We start from the raw sequence: 9,199 nt of genomic DNA, 5'->3' as shown, positions 1-9,199 counted from the left end.
ATGAAAAAGGAGTCACTTTCTAATGCCTTCTCGATTTCTTCCAGAGAGAGAAATGAAAAAGCTTACGGCACCTGGGATTCCCAGGCGGTCTTCCTTCCAAGTACTAACCAGGCCCTACTCTGCTTAGCTTCTGAGATCAGACGAGATCAGGCGGAGCCAGAGAGGTATGGCCGTAAGAAACTGTATGTCCTCTTCCTAATCTTTTAAAATGTGTCAAAGGTTTTGTAGTTTTGACAATGAAATGCAGTCACTTTCTAAGGCCTTCTCTGTGTCTTTTACAGATCGAAATGAAAAAGCTTACAGCACCTGGGATTCCCAGGCGGTCTTCCATCCAAGTACTAACCAGGCCCTACTCTGCTTAGCTTCTGAGATCAGACGAGATCAGGCGGAGCCAGAGAGGTATGGCCGTAAGCAACTGTATGTCCTCTTCCTAATCTTTTAAAATGTGTCAAAGGTTTTGGAGTTTTGATAATGAAAAAGGAGTCACTTTCTAAGGCCTTCTCGATTTCTTCCAGAGAGAGAAATGAAAAAGCTTACGGCACCTGGGATTCCCAGGCGGTCTTCCATCCAAGTACTAACCAGGCCCTACTCTGCTTAGCTTCTGAGATCAGACGAGATCAGGTGGAGCCAGAGAGGTATGGCCGTAAGCAACTGTATGTCCTCTACCTAATCTTTTAAAATGTGTCAAAGGTTTTGTAGTTTTGACAATGAAATGGAGTCACTTTCTAAGGCCTTCTCTGTGTCTTTTACAGATCGAAATGAAAAAGCTTACGGCACCTGGGATTCCCAGGCGGTCTTCCATCCAAGTACTAACCAGGCCCTACTCTGCTTAGCTTCTGAGATCTGACGAGATCAGGCTGAGCCAGAGAGGTATGGCCGTAATCAACTGTATGTCCTCTTCCTAATCTTTTAAAATGTGTCAAAGGTTTTGTAGTTTTGACAATGAAATGGAGTCACTTTCTAAGGCCTTCTCTGTGTCTTTTACAGATCGAAATGAAAAAGCTTACAGCACCTGGGATTCCCAGGCGGTCTTCCATCCAAGTACTAACCAGGCCCTACTCTGCTTAGCTTCTGAGATCAGACGGAGCCAGAGAGGTATGGCTGTAAGCAACTGTATGTCCTCTTCCTAATCTTTTAAAATGTGTCAAAGGTTTTGGAGTTTTGATAATGAAAAAGGAGTCACTTTCTAATGCCTTCTCGATTTCTTCCAGAGAGAGAAATGAAAAAGCTTACGGCACCTGGGATTCCCAGGCGGTCTTCCATCCAAGTACTAACCAGGCCCTACTCTGCTTAGCTTCTGAGATCAGACGAGATCAGGCGGAGCCAGAGAGGTATGGCCGTAAGCAAATGTATGTCCTCTACCTAATCTTTTAAAATGTGTCAAAGGTTTTGTAGTTTTGACAATTAAATGGAGTCACTTTCTAAGGCCTTCTCTGTGTCTTTTACAGATCGAAATGAAAAAGCGTACAGCACCTGGGATTCCCAGGCGGTCTTCCATCCAAGTACTAACCAGGCCCTACTCTGCTTAGCTTCTGAGATCAGACGAGATCAGGCGGAGCCAGAGAGGTATGGCCGTAAGCAACTGTATGTCCTCTTCCTAATCTTTTAAAATGTGTCAAAGGTTTTGGAGTTTTGATAATGAAAAAGGAGTCACTTTCTAAGGCCTTCTCGATTTCTTCCAGAGAGAGAAATGAAAAAGCTTACGGCACCTGGGATTCCCAGGCGGTCTTCCATCCAAGTACTAACCAGGCCCTACTCTGCTTAGCTTCTGAGATCAGACGAGATCAGGTGGAGCCAGAGAGGTATGGCCGTAAGCAACTGTATGTCCTCTACCTAATCTTTTAAAATGTGTCAAAGGTTTTGTAGTTTTGACAATGAAATGGAGTCACTTTCTAAGGCCTTCTCTGTGTCTTTTACAGATCGAAATGAAAAAGCTTACGGCACCTGGGATTCCCAGGCGGTCTTCCATCCAAGTACTAACCAGGCCCTACTCTGCTTAGCTTCTGAGATCTGACGAGATCAGGCGGAGCCAGAGAGGTATGGCCGTAAGCAACTGTATGTCCTCTTCCTAATCTTTTAAAATGTGTCAAAGGTTTTGTAGTTTTGACAATGAAATGGAGTCACTTTCTAAGGCCTTCTCTGTGTCTTTTACAGATCGAAATGAAAAAGCTTACAGCACCTGGGATTCCCAGGCGGTCTTCCATCCAAGTACTAACCAGGCCCTACTCTGCTTAGCTTCTGAGCTCAGACGGAGCCAGAGAGGTATGGCTGTAAGCAACTGTATGTCCTCTTCCTAATCTTTTAAAATGTGTCAAAGGTTTTGGAGTTTTGATAATGAAAAAGGAGTCACTTTCTAATGCCTTCTCGATTTCTTCCAGAGAGAGAAATGAAAAAGCTTACGGCACCTGGGATTCCCAGGCGGTCTTCCATCCAAGTACTAACCAGGCCCTACTCTGCTTAGCTTCTGAGATCAGACGAGATCAGGCGGAGCCAGAGAGGTATGGCCGTAAGCAACTGTATGTCCTCTACCTAATCTTTTAAAATGTGTCAAAGGTTTTGTAGTTTTGACAATTAAATGGAGTCACTTTCTAAGGCCTTCTCTGTGTCTTTTACAGATCGAAATGAAAAAGCGTACAGCACCTGGGATTCCCAGGCGGTCTTCCATCCAAGTACTAACCAGGCCCTACTCTGCTTAGCTTCTGAGATCAGACGAGATCAGGCGGAGCCAGAGAGGTATGGCCGTAAGCAACTGTATGTCCTCTACCTAATCTTTTAAAATGTGTCAAAGGTTTTGTAGTTTTGACAATGAAATGGAGTCACTTTCTAAGGCCTTCTCTGTGTCTTTTACAGATCGAAATGAAAAAGCTTACAGCACCTGGGATTCCCAGGCGGTCTTCCATCCAAGTACTAACCAGGCCCTACTCTGCTTAGCTTCTGAGATCTGACGAGATCAGGCGGAGCCAGAGAGGTATGGCCGTAAGCAACTGTATGTCCTCTACCTAATCTTTTAAAATGTGTCAAAGGTTTTGGAGTTTTGATAATGAAAAAGGAGTCACTTTCTAATGCCTTCTCGATTTCTTCCAGAGAGAGAAATGAAAAAGCTTACGGCACCTGGGATTCCCAGGCGGTCTTCCATCCAAGTACTAACCAGGCCCTACTCTGCTTAGCTTCTGAGATCAGACGAGATCAGGCGGAGCCAGAGAGGTATGGCCGTAAGAAACTGTATGTCCTCTTCCTAATCTTTTAAAATGTGTCAAAGGTTTTGTAGTTTTGACAATGAAATGGAGTCACTTTCTAAGGCCTTCTCTGTGTCTTTTACAGATCGAAATGAAAAAGCTTACAGCACCTGGGATTCCCAGGCGGTCTTCCATCCAAGTACTAACCAGGCCCTACTCTGCTTAGCTTCTGAGATCAGACGAGATCAGGCGGAGCCAGAGAGGTATGGCCGTAAGCAACTGTATGTCCTCTTCCTAATCTTTTAAAATGTGTCAAAGGTTTTGGAGTTTTGATAATGAAAAAGGAGTCACTTTCTAATGCCTTCTCGATTTCTTCCAGAGAGAGAAATGAAAAAGCTTACGGCACCTGGGATTCCCAGGCGGTCTTCCATCCAAGTACTAACCAGGCCCTACTCTGCTTAGCTTCTGAGATCAGACGAGATCAGGCGGAGCCAGAGAGGTATGGCCGTAAGCAACTGTATGTCCTCTACCTAATCTTTTAAAATGTGTCAAAGGTTTTGTAGTTTTGACAATGAAATGGAGTCACTTTCTAAGGCCTTCTCTGTGTCTTTTACAGATCGAAATGAAAAAGCTTACAGCACCTGGGATTCCCAGGCGGTCTTCCATCCAAGTACTAACCAGGCCCTACTCTGCTTAGCTTCTGAGATCAGACGAGATCAGGCGGAGCCAGAGAGGTATGGCCGTAAGCAACTGTATGTCCTCTTCCTAATCTTTTAAAATGTGTCAAAGGTTTTGGAGTTTTGATAATGAAAAAGGAGTCACTTTCTAAGGCCTTCTCAATTTCTTCCAGAGAGAGAAATGAAAAAGCTTACGGCACCTGGGATTCCCAGGCGGTCTTCCATCCAAGTACTAACCAGGCCCTACTCTGCTTAGCTTCTGAGATCTGACGAGATCAGGCGGAGCCAGAGAGGTATGGCCGTAAGCAACTGTATGTCCTCTTCCTAATATTTTAAAATGTGTCAAAGGTTTTGGAGTTTTGATAATGAAAAAGGAGTCACTTTCTAATGCCTTCTCGATTTCTTCCAGAGAGAGAAATGAAAAAGCTTACGGCACCTGGGATTCCCAGGCGGTCTTCCATCCAAGTACTAACCAGGCCCTACTCTGCTTAGCTTCTGAGATCAGACGAGATCAGGCGGAGCCAGAGAGGTATGGCCGTAAGCAACCTTATGTCCTCTACCTAATCTTTTAAAATGTGTCAAAGGTTTTGGAGTTTTGACAATGAAATGGAGTCACTTTCTAAGTTCTTCTTTGTGTCTTTTACAGATCGAAATAAAAAAGCTTACAGCACCTGGGATTCCCAGGCGGTCTTCCATCCAAGTACTAACCAGGCCCTACTCTGCTTAGCTTCTGAGATCAGACGAGATCAGGCGAAGCCAGAGAGGTATGGCCGTAAGCAACTGTATGTCCTCTTCCTAATATTTTAAAATGTGTCAAAGGTTTTGGAGTTTAGATAATGAAAAAGGAGTCACTTTCTAATGCCTTCTCGATTTCTTCCAGAGAGAGAAATGAAAAAGCTTACGGCACCTGGGATTCCCAGGCGGTCTTCCATCCAAGTACTAACCAGGCCCTACTCTGCTTAGCTTCTGAGATCTGACGAGATCAGGCGGAGCCAGAGAGGTATGGCCGTAAGCAACTGTATGTCCTCTTCCTAATCTTTTAAAATGTGTCAAAGGTTTTGTAGTTTTGACAATGAAATGGAGTCACTTTCTAAGGCCTTCTCTGTGTCTTTTACAGATCGAAATGAAAAAGCTTACAGCACCTGGGATTCCCAGGCGGTCTTCCATCCAAGTACTAACCAGGCCCTACTCTGCTTAGCTTCTGAGATCAGACGGAGCCAGAGAGGTATGGCTGTAAGCAACTGTATGTCCTCTTCCTAATCTTTTAAAATGTGTCAAAGGTTTTGGAGTTTTGATAATGAAAAAGGAGTCACTTTCTAATGCCTTCTCGATTTCTTCCAGAGAGAGAAATGAAAAAGCTTACGGCACCTGGGATTCCCAGGCGGTCTTCCATCCAAGTACTAACCAGGCCCTACTCTGCTTAGCTTCTGAGATCAGACGAGATCAGGCGGAGCCAGAGAGGTATGGCCGTAAGCAACTGTATGTCCTCTACCTAATCTTTTAAAATGTGTCAAAGGTTTTGTAGTTTTGACAATTAAATGGAGTCACTTTCTAAGGCCTTCTCTGTGTCTTTTACAGATCGAAATGAAAAAGCGTACAGCACCTGGGATTCCCAGGCGGTCTTCCATCCAAGTACTAACCAGGCCCTACTCTGCTTAGCTTCTGAGATCAGACGAGATCAGGCGGAGCCAGAGAGGTATGGCCGTAAGCAACTGTATGTCCTCTTCCTAATCTTTTAAAATGTGTCAAAGGTTTTGGAGTTTTGATAATGAAAAAGGAGTCACTTTCTAAGGCCTTCTCGATTTCTTCCAGAGAGAGAAATGAAAAAGCTTACGGCACCTGGGATTCCCAGGCGGTCTTCCATCCAAGTACTAACCAGGCCCTACTCTGCTTAGCTTCTGAGATCAGACGAGATCAGGTGGAGCCAGAGAGGTATGGCCGTAAGCAACTGTATGTCCTCTACCTAATCTTTTAAAATGTGTCAAAGGTTTTGTAGTTTTGACAATGAAATGGAGTCACTTTCTAAGGCCTTCTCTGTGTCTTTTACAGATCGAAATGAAAAAGCTTACGGCACCTGGGATTCCCAGGCGGTCTTCCATCCAAGTACTAACCAGGCCCTACTCTGCTTAGCTTCTGAGATCTGACGAGATCAGGCGGAGCCAGAGAGGTATGGCCGTAAGCAACTGTATGTCCTCTTCCTAATCTTTTAAAATGTGTCAAAGGTTTTGTAGTTTTGACAATGAAATGGAGTCACTTTCTAAGGCCTTCTCTGTGTCTTTTACAGATCGAAATGAAAAAGCTTACAGCACCTGGGATTCCCAGGCGGTCTTCCATCCAAGTACTAACCAGGCCCTACTCTGCTTAGCTTCTGAGATCAGACGGAGCCAGAGAGGTATGGCTGTAAGCAACTGTATGTCCTCTTCCTAATCTTTTAAAATGTGTCAAAGGTTTTGGAGTTTTGATAATGAAAAAGGAGTCACTTTCTAATGCCTTCTCGATTTCTTCCAGAGAGAGAAATGAAAAAGCTTACGGCACCTGGGATTCCCAGGCGGTCTTCCATCCAAGTACTAACCAGGCCCTACTCTGCTTAGCTTCTGAGATCAGACGAGATCAGGCGGAGCCAGAGAGGTATGGCCGTAAGCAACTGTATGTCCTCTACCTAATCTTTTAAAATGTGTCAAAGGTTTTGTAGTTTTGACAATTAAATGGAGTCACTTTCTAAGGCCTTCTCTGTGTCTTTTACAGATCGAAATGAAAAAGCGTACAGCACCTGGGATTCCCAGGCGGTCTTCCATCCAAGTACTAACCAGGCCCTACTCTGCTTAGCTTCTGAGATCAGACGAGATCAGGCGGAGCCAGAGAGGTATGGCCGTAAGCAACTGTATGTCCTCTACCTAATCTTTTAAAATGTGTCAAAGGTTTTGTAGTTTTGACAATGAAATGGAGTCACTTTCTAAGGCCTTCTCTGTGTCTTTTACAGATCGAAATGAAAAAGCTTACAGCACCTGGGATTCCCAGGCGGTCTTCCATCCAAGTACTAACCAGGCCCTACTCTGCTTAGCTTCTGAGATCTGACGAGATCAGGCGGAGCCAGAGAGGTATGGCCGTAAGCAACTGTATGTCCTCTACCTAATCTTTTAAAATGTGTCAAAGGTTTTGGAGTTTTGATAATGAAAAAGGAGTCACTTTCTAAGGCCTTCTCTGTGTCTTTTACAGATCGAAATGAAAAAGCTTACAGCACCTGGGATTCCCAGGCGGTCTTCCATCCAAGTACTAACCAGGCCCTACTCTGCTTAGCTTCTGAGATCAGACGAGATCAGGCCGAGCCAGAGAGGTATGGCCGTAAGCAACTGTATGTCCTCTTCCTAATCTTTTAAAATGTGTCAAAGGTTTTGGAGTTTTGATAATGAAAAAGGAGTCACTTTCTAATGCCTTCTCGATTTCTTCCAGAGAGAGAAATGAAAAAGCTTACGGCACCTGGGATTCCCAGGCGGTCTTCCATCCAAGTACTAACCAGGCCCTACTCTGCTTAGCTTCTGAGATCAGACGAGATCAGGCGGTGCCAGAGAGGTATGGCCGTAAGAAACTGTATGTCCTCTTCCTAATCTTTTAAAATGTGTCAAAGGTTTTGTAGTTTTGACAATGAAATGGAGTCACTTTCTAAGGCCTTCTCTGTGTCTTTTACAGATCGAAATGAAAAAGCTTACAGCACCTGGGATTCCCAGGCGGTCTTCCATCCAAGTACTAACCAGGCCCTACTCTGCTTAGCTTCTGAGATCAGACGAGATCAGGCGGAGCCAGAGAGGTATGGCCGTAAGCAACTGTATGTCCTCTTCCTAATCTTTTAAAATGTGTCAAAGGTTTTGGAGTTTTGATAATGAAAAAGGAGTCACTTTCTAATGCCTTCTCGATTTCTTCCAGAGAGAGAAATGAAAAAGCTTACGGCACCTGGGATTCCCAGGCGGTCTTCCATCCAAGTACTAACCAGGCCCTACTCTGCTTAGCTTCTGAGATCAGACGAGATCAGGCGGAGCCAGAGAGGTATGGCCGTAAGCAACTGTATGTCCTCTACCTAATCTTTTAAAATGTGTCAAAGGTTTTGTAGTTTTGACAATGAAATGGAGTCACTTTCTAAGGCCTTCTCTGTGTCTTTTACAGATCGAAATGAAAAAGCTTACAGCACCTGGGATTCCCAGGCGGTCTTCCATCCAAGTACTAACCAGGCCCTACTCTGCTTAGCTTCTGAGATCAGACGAGATCAGGCGGAGCCAGAGAGGTATGGCCGTAAGCAACTGTATGTCCTCTTCCTAATCTTTTAAAATGTGTCAAAGGTTTTGGAGTTTTGATAATGAAAAAGGAGTCACTTTCTAAGGCCTTCTCAATTTCTTCCAGAGAGAGAAATGAAAAAGCTTACGGCACCTGGGATTCCCAGGCGGTCTTCCATCCAAGTACTAACCAGGCCCTACTCTGCTTAGCTTCTGAGATCTGACGAGATCAGGCGGAGCCAGAGAGGTATGGCCGTAAGCAACCTTATGTCCTCTACCTAATCTTTTAAAATGTGTCAAAGGTTTTGGAGTTTTGACAATGAAATGGAGTCACTTTCTAAGTTCTTCTTTGTGTCTTTTACAGATCGAAATAAAAAAGCTTACAGCACCTGGGATTCCCAGGCGGTCTTCCATCCAAGTACTAACCAGGCCCTACTCTGCTTAGCTTCTGAGATCAGACGAGATCAGGCGAAGCCAGAGAGGTATGGCCGTAAGCAACTGTATGTCCTCTTCCTAATATTTTAAAATGTGTCAAAGGTTTTGGAGTTTAGATAATGAAAAAGGAGTCACTTTCTAATGCCTTCTCGATTTCTTCCAGAGAGAGAAATGAAAAAGCTTACGGCACCTGGGATTCCCAGGCGGTCTTCCATCCAAGTACTAACCAGGCCCTACTCTGCTTAGCTTCTGAGATCTGACGAGATCAGGCGGAGCCAGAGAGGTATGGCCGTAAGCAACTGTATGTCCTCTTCCTAATCTTTTAAAATGTGTCAAAGGTTTTGTAGTTTTGACAATGAAATGGAGTCACTTTCTAAGGCCTTCTCTGTGTCTTTTACAGATCGAAATGAAAAAGCTTACAGCACCTGGGATTCCCAGGCGGTCTTCCATCCAAGTACTAACCAGGCCCTACTCTGCTGAGCTTCTGAGATCAGACGAGATCAGGCGGAGCCAGAGAGGTATGGCCGTAAGCAACTGTATGTCCTCTTCCTAATCTTTTAAAATGTGTCAAAGGTTTTGGAGTTTTGATAATGAAAAAGGAGTCACTTTCTAATGCCTTCTCGATTTCTTCCAGAGAGAGAAATGA

At 44.5% G+C, this 9,199-nt stretch overlaps 35 non-coding genes and 4 pseudogenes across 35 annotated transcripts; all 39 read right to left on the bottom strand.

Annotated features, from left to right (window-relative positions):
• Positions 1-59: 59 nt before the first annotated feature.
• On the bottom strand, positions 60-178 carry LOC144399129 (5S ribosomal RNA). Its single transcript, XR_013461274.1, has one exon. It is a non-coding gene; the product is annotated as a 5S ribosomal RNA (ribosomal RNA).
• Positions 179-294: 116 nt separating this feature from the next.
• On the bottom strand, positions 295-413 carry LOC144396417 (5S ribosomal RNA). Its single transcript, XR_013458563.1, has one exon. It is a non-coding gene; the product is annotated as a 5S ribosomal RNA (ribosomal RNA).
• Positions 414-530: 117 nt separating this feature from the next.
• Positions 531-649, bottom strand: LOC144396881 (5S ribosomal RNA). The gene has a single exon (XR_013459027.1). It is a non-coding gene; the product is annotated as a 5S ribosomal RNA (ribosomal RNA).
• A 116-nt stretch (positions 650-765) lies between these two features.
• On the bottom strand, positions 766-884 carry LOC144399400 (5S ribosomal RNA). The gene has a single exon (XR_013461545.1). It is a non-coding gene; the product is annotated as a 5S ribosomal RNA (ribosomal RNA).
• A 116-nt stretch (positions 885-1,000) lies between these two features.
• LOC144399924 (5S ribosomal RNA) lies at positions 1,001-1,109 on the bottom strand (annotated as a pseudogene).
• Positions 1,110-1,226: 117 nt separating this feature from the next.
• On the bottom strand, positions 1,227-1,345 carry LOC144401773 (5S ribosomal RNA). Its single transcript, XR_013463708.1, has one exon. It is a non-coding gene; the product is annotated as a 5S ribosomal RNA (ribosomal RNA).
• A 116-nt stretch (positions 1,346-1,461) lies between these two features.
• Positions 1,462-1,580, bottom strand: LOC144398617 (5S ribosomal RNA). Its single transcript, XR_013460764.1, has one exon. It is a non-coding gene; the product is annotated as a 5S ribosomal RNA (ribosomal RNA).
• Positions 1,581-1,697: 117 nt separating this feature from the next.
• LOC144395770 (5S ribosomal RNA) lies at positions 1,698-1,816 on the bottom strand. Its single transcript, XR_013457910.1, has one exon. It is a non-coding gene; the product is annotated as a 5S ribosomal RNA (ribosomal RNA).
• Positions 1,817-1,932: 116 nt separating this feature from the next.
• LOC144397800 (5S ribosomal RNA) lies at positions 1,933-2,051 on the bottom strand. The gene has a single exon (XR_013459947.1). It is a non-coding gene; the product is annotated as a 5S ribosomal RNA (ribosomal RNA).
• Positions 2,052-2,167: 116 nt separating this feature from the next.
• On the bottom strand, positions 2,168-2,276 carry LOC144399975 (5S ribosomal RNA; annotated as a pseudogene).
• A 117-nt stretch (positions 2,277-2,393) lies between these two features.
• On the bottom strand, positions 2,394-2,512 carry LOC144401772 (5S ribosomal RNA). Its single transcript, XR_013463707.1, has one exon. It is a non-coding gene; the product is annotated as a 5S ribosomal RNA (ribosomal RNA).
• Positions 2,513-2,628: 116 nt separating this feature from the next.
• On the bottom strand, positions 2,629-2,747 carry LOC144398616 (5S ribosomal RNA). The gene has a single exon (XR_013460763.1). It is a non-coding gene; the product is annotated as a 5S ribosomal RNA (ribosomal RNA).
• A 116-nt stretch (positions 2,748-2,863) lies between these two features.
• On the bottom strand, positions 2,864-2,982 carry LOC144389993 (5S ribosomal RNA). Its single transcript, XR_013454045.1, has one exon. It is a non-coding gene; the product is annotated as a 5S ribosomal RNA (ribosomal RNA).
• A 117-nt stretch (positions 2,983-3,099) lies between these two features.
• LOC144397664 (5S ribosomal RNA) lies at positions 3,100-3,218 on the bottom strand. The gene has a single exon (XR_013459810.1). It is a non-coding gene; the product is annotated as a 5S ribosomal RNA (ribosomal RNA).
• A 116-nt stretch (positions 3,219-3,334) lies between these two features.
• LOC144396416 (5S ribosomal RNA) lies at positions 3,335-3,453 on the bottom strand. Its single transcript, XR_013458562.1, has one exon. It is a non-coding gene; the product is annotated as a 5S ribosomal RNA (ribosomal RNA).
• Positions 3,454-3,570: 117 nt separating this feature from the next.
• On the bottom strand, positions 3,571-3,689 carry LOC144401771 (5S ribosomal RNA). The gene has a single exon (XR_013463706.1). It is a non-coding gene; the product is annotated as a 5S ribosomal RNA (ribosomal RNA).
• A 116-nt stretch (positions 3,690-3,805) lies between these two features.
• On the bottom strand, positions 3,806-3,924 carry LOC144396415 (5S ribosomal RNA). The gene has a single exon (XR_013458561.1). It is a non-coding gene; the product is annotated as a 5S ribosomal RNA (ribosomal RNA).
• Positions 3,925-4,041: 117 nt separating this feature from the next.
• Positions 4,042-4,160, bottom strand: LOC144397789 (5S ribosomal RNA). Its single transcript, XR_013459936.1, has one exon. It is a non-coding gene; the product is annotated as a 5S ribosomal RNA (ribosomal RNA).
• Positions 4,161-4,277: 117 nt separating this feature from the next.
• On the bottom strand, positions 4,278-4,396 carry LOC144401770 (5S ribosomal RNA). Its single transcript, XR_013463705.1, has one exon. It is a non-coding gene; the product is annotated as a 5S ribosomal RNA (ribosomal RNA).
• Positions 4,397-4,512: 116 nt separating this feature from the next.
• LOC144392591 (5S ribosomal RNA) lies at positions 4,513-4,631 on the bottom strand. The gene has a single exon (XR_013455980.1). It is a non-coding gene; the product is annotated as a 5S ribosomal RNA (ribosomal RNA).
• A 117-nt stretch (positions 4,632-4,748) lies between these two features.
• LOC144397778 (5S ribosomal RNA) lies at positions 4,749-4,867 on the bottom strand. The gene has a single exon (XR_013459925.1). It is a non-coding gene; the product is annotated as a 5S ribosomal RNA (ribosomal RNA).
• Positions 4,868-4,983: 116 nt separating this feature from the next.
• LOC144399923 (5S ribosomal RNA) lies at positions 4,984-5,092 on the bottom strand (annotated as a pseudogene).
• Positions 5,093-5,209: 117 nt separating this feature from the next.
• LOC144401769 (5S ribosomal RNA) lies at positions 5,210-5,328 on the bottom strand. Its single transcript, XR_013463704.1, has one exon. It is a non-coding gene; the product is annotated as a 5S ribosomal RNA (ribosomal RNA).
• Positions 5,329-5,444: 116 nt separating this feature from the next.
• On the bottom strand, positions 5,445-5,563 carry LOC144398615 (5S ribosomal RNA). Its single transcript, XR_013460762.1, has one exon. It is a non-coding gene; the product is annotated as a 5S ribosomal RNA (ribosomal RNA).
• Positions 5,564-5,680: 117 nt separating this feature from the next.
• LOC144390750 (5S ribosomal RNA) lies at positions 5,681-5,799 on the bottom strand. The gene has a single exon (XR_013454592.1). It is a non-coding gene; the product is annotated as a 5S ribosomal RNA (ribosomal RNA).
• A 116-nt stretch (positions 5,800-5,915) lies between these two features.
• Positions 5,916-6,034, bottom strand: LOC144397767 (5S ribosomal RNA). Its single transcript, XR_013459914.1, has one exon. It is a non-coding gene; the product is annotated as a 5S ribosomal RNA (ribosomal RNA).
• A 116-nt stretch (positions 6,035-6,150) lies between these two features.
• Positions 6,151-6,259, bottom strand: LOC144399922 (5S ribosomal RNA; annotated as a pseudogene).
• A 117-nt stretch (positions 6,260-6,376) lies between these two features.
• LOC144401767 (5S ribosomal RNA) lies at positions 6,377-6,495 on the bottom strand. The gene has a single exon (XR_013463702.1). It is a non-coding gene; the product is annotated as a 5S ribosomal RNA (ribosomal RNA).
• Positions 6,496-6,611: 116 nt separating this feature from the next.
• LOC144398614 (5S ribosomal RNA) lies at positions 6,612-6,730 on the bottom strand. Its single transcript, XR_013460761.1, has one exon. It is a non-coding gene; the product is annotated as a 5S ribosomal RNA (ribosomal RNA).
• Positions 6,731-6,846: 116 nt separating this feature from the next.
• On the bottom strand, positions 6,847-6,965 carry LOC144389992 (5S ribosomal RNA). The gene has a single exon (XR_013454042.1). It is a non-coding gene; the product is annotated as a 5S ribosomal RNA (ribosomal RNA).
• A 117-nt stretch (positions 6,966-7,082) lies between these two features.
• LOC144399221 (5S ribosomal RNA) lies at positions 7,083-7,201 on the bottom strand. Its single transcript, XR_013461366.1, has one exon. It is a non-coding gene; the product is annotated as a 5S ribosomal RNA (ribosomal RNA).
• Positions 7,202-7,318: 117 nt separating this feature from the next.
• On the bottom strand, positions 7,319-7,437 carry LOC144397045 (5S ribosomal RNA). Its single transcript, XR_013459190.1, has one exon. It is a non-coding gene; the product is annotated as a 5S ribosomal RNA (ribosomal RNA).
• A 116-nt stretch (positions 7,438-7,553) lies between these two features.
• LOC144396414 (5S ribosomal RNA) lies at positions 7,554-7,672 on the bottom strand. The gene has a single exon (XR_013458560.1). It is a non-coding gene; the product is annotated as a 5S ribosomal RNA (ribosomal RNA).
• A 117-nt stretch (positions 7,673-7,789) lies between these two features.
• LOC144401766 (5S ribosomal RNA) lies at positions 7,790-7,908 on the bottom strand. Its single transcript, XR_013463701.1, has one exon. It is a non-coding gene; the product is annotated as a 5S ribosomal RNA (ribosomal RNA).
• A 116-nt stretch (positions 7,909-8,024) lies between these two features.
• LOC144396413 (5S ribosomal RNA) lies at positions 8,025-8,143 on the bottom strand. Its single transcript, XR_013458559.1, has one exon. It is a non-coding gene; the product is annotated as a 5S ribosomal RNA (ribosomal RNA).
• A 117-nt stretch (positions 8,144-8,260) lies between these two features.
• LOC144397756 (5S ribosomal RNA) lies at positions 8,261-8,379 on the bottom strand. The gene has a single exon (XR_013459903.1). It is a non-coding gene; the product is annotated as a 5S ribosomal RNA (ribosomal RNA).
• A 116-nt stretch (positions 8,380-8,495) lies between these two features.
• LOC144392580 (5S ribosomal RNA) lies at positions 8,496-8,614 on the bottom strand. Its single transcript, XR_013455969.1, has one exon. It is a non-coding gene; the product is annotated as a 5S ribosomal RNA (ribosomal RNA).
• A 117-nt stretch (positions 8,615-8,731) lies between these two features.
• Positions 8,732-8,850, bottom strand: LOC144397745 (5S ribosomal RNA). The gene has a single exon (XR_013459892.1). It is a non-coding gene; the product is annotated as a 5S ribosomal RNA (ribosomal RNA).
• A 116-nt stretch (positions 8,851-8,966) lies between these two features.
• Positions 8,967-9,085, bottom strand: LOC144399134 (5S ribosomal RNA). The gene has a single exon (XR_013461279.1). It is a non-coding gene; the product is annotated as a 5S ribosomal RNA (ribosomal RNA).
• Positions 9,086-9,199: the final 114 nt, after the last annotated feature.

This window comes from Gasterosteus aculeatus, chromosome 2, assembly GCF_964276395.1.
Source record: "Gasterosteus aculeatus chromosome 2, fGasAcu3.hap1.1, whole genome shotgun sequence".
NCBI classification, from domain to species: Eukaryota; Metazoa; Chordata; class Actinopteri; order Perciformes; family Gasterosteidae; genus Gasterosteus; species Gasterosteus aculeatus.
This window is presented reverse-complemented; position numbering and strand designations above follow the sequence as displayed.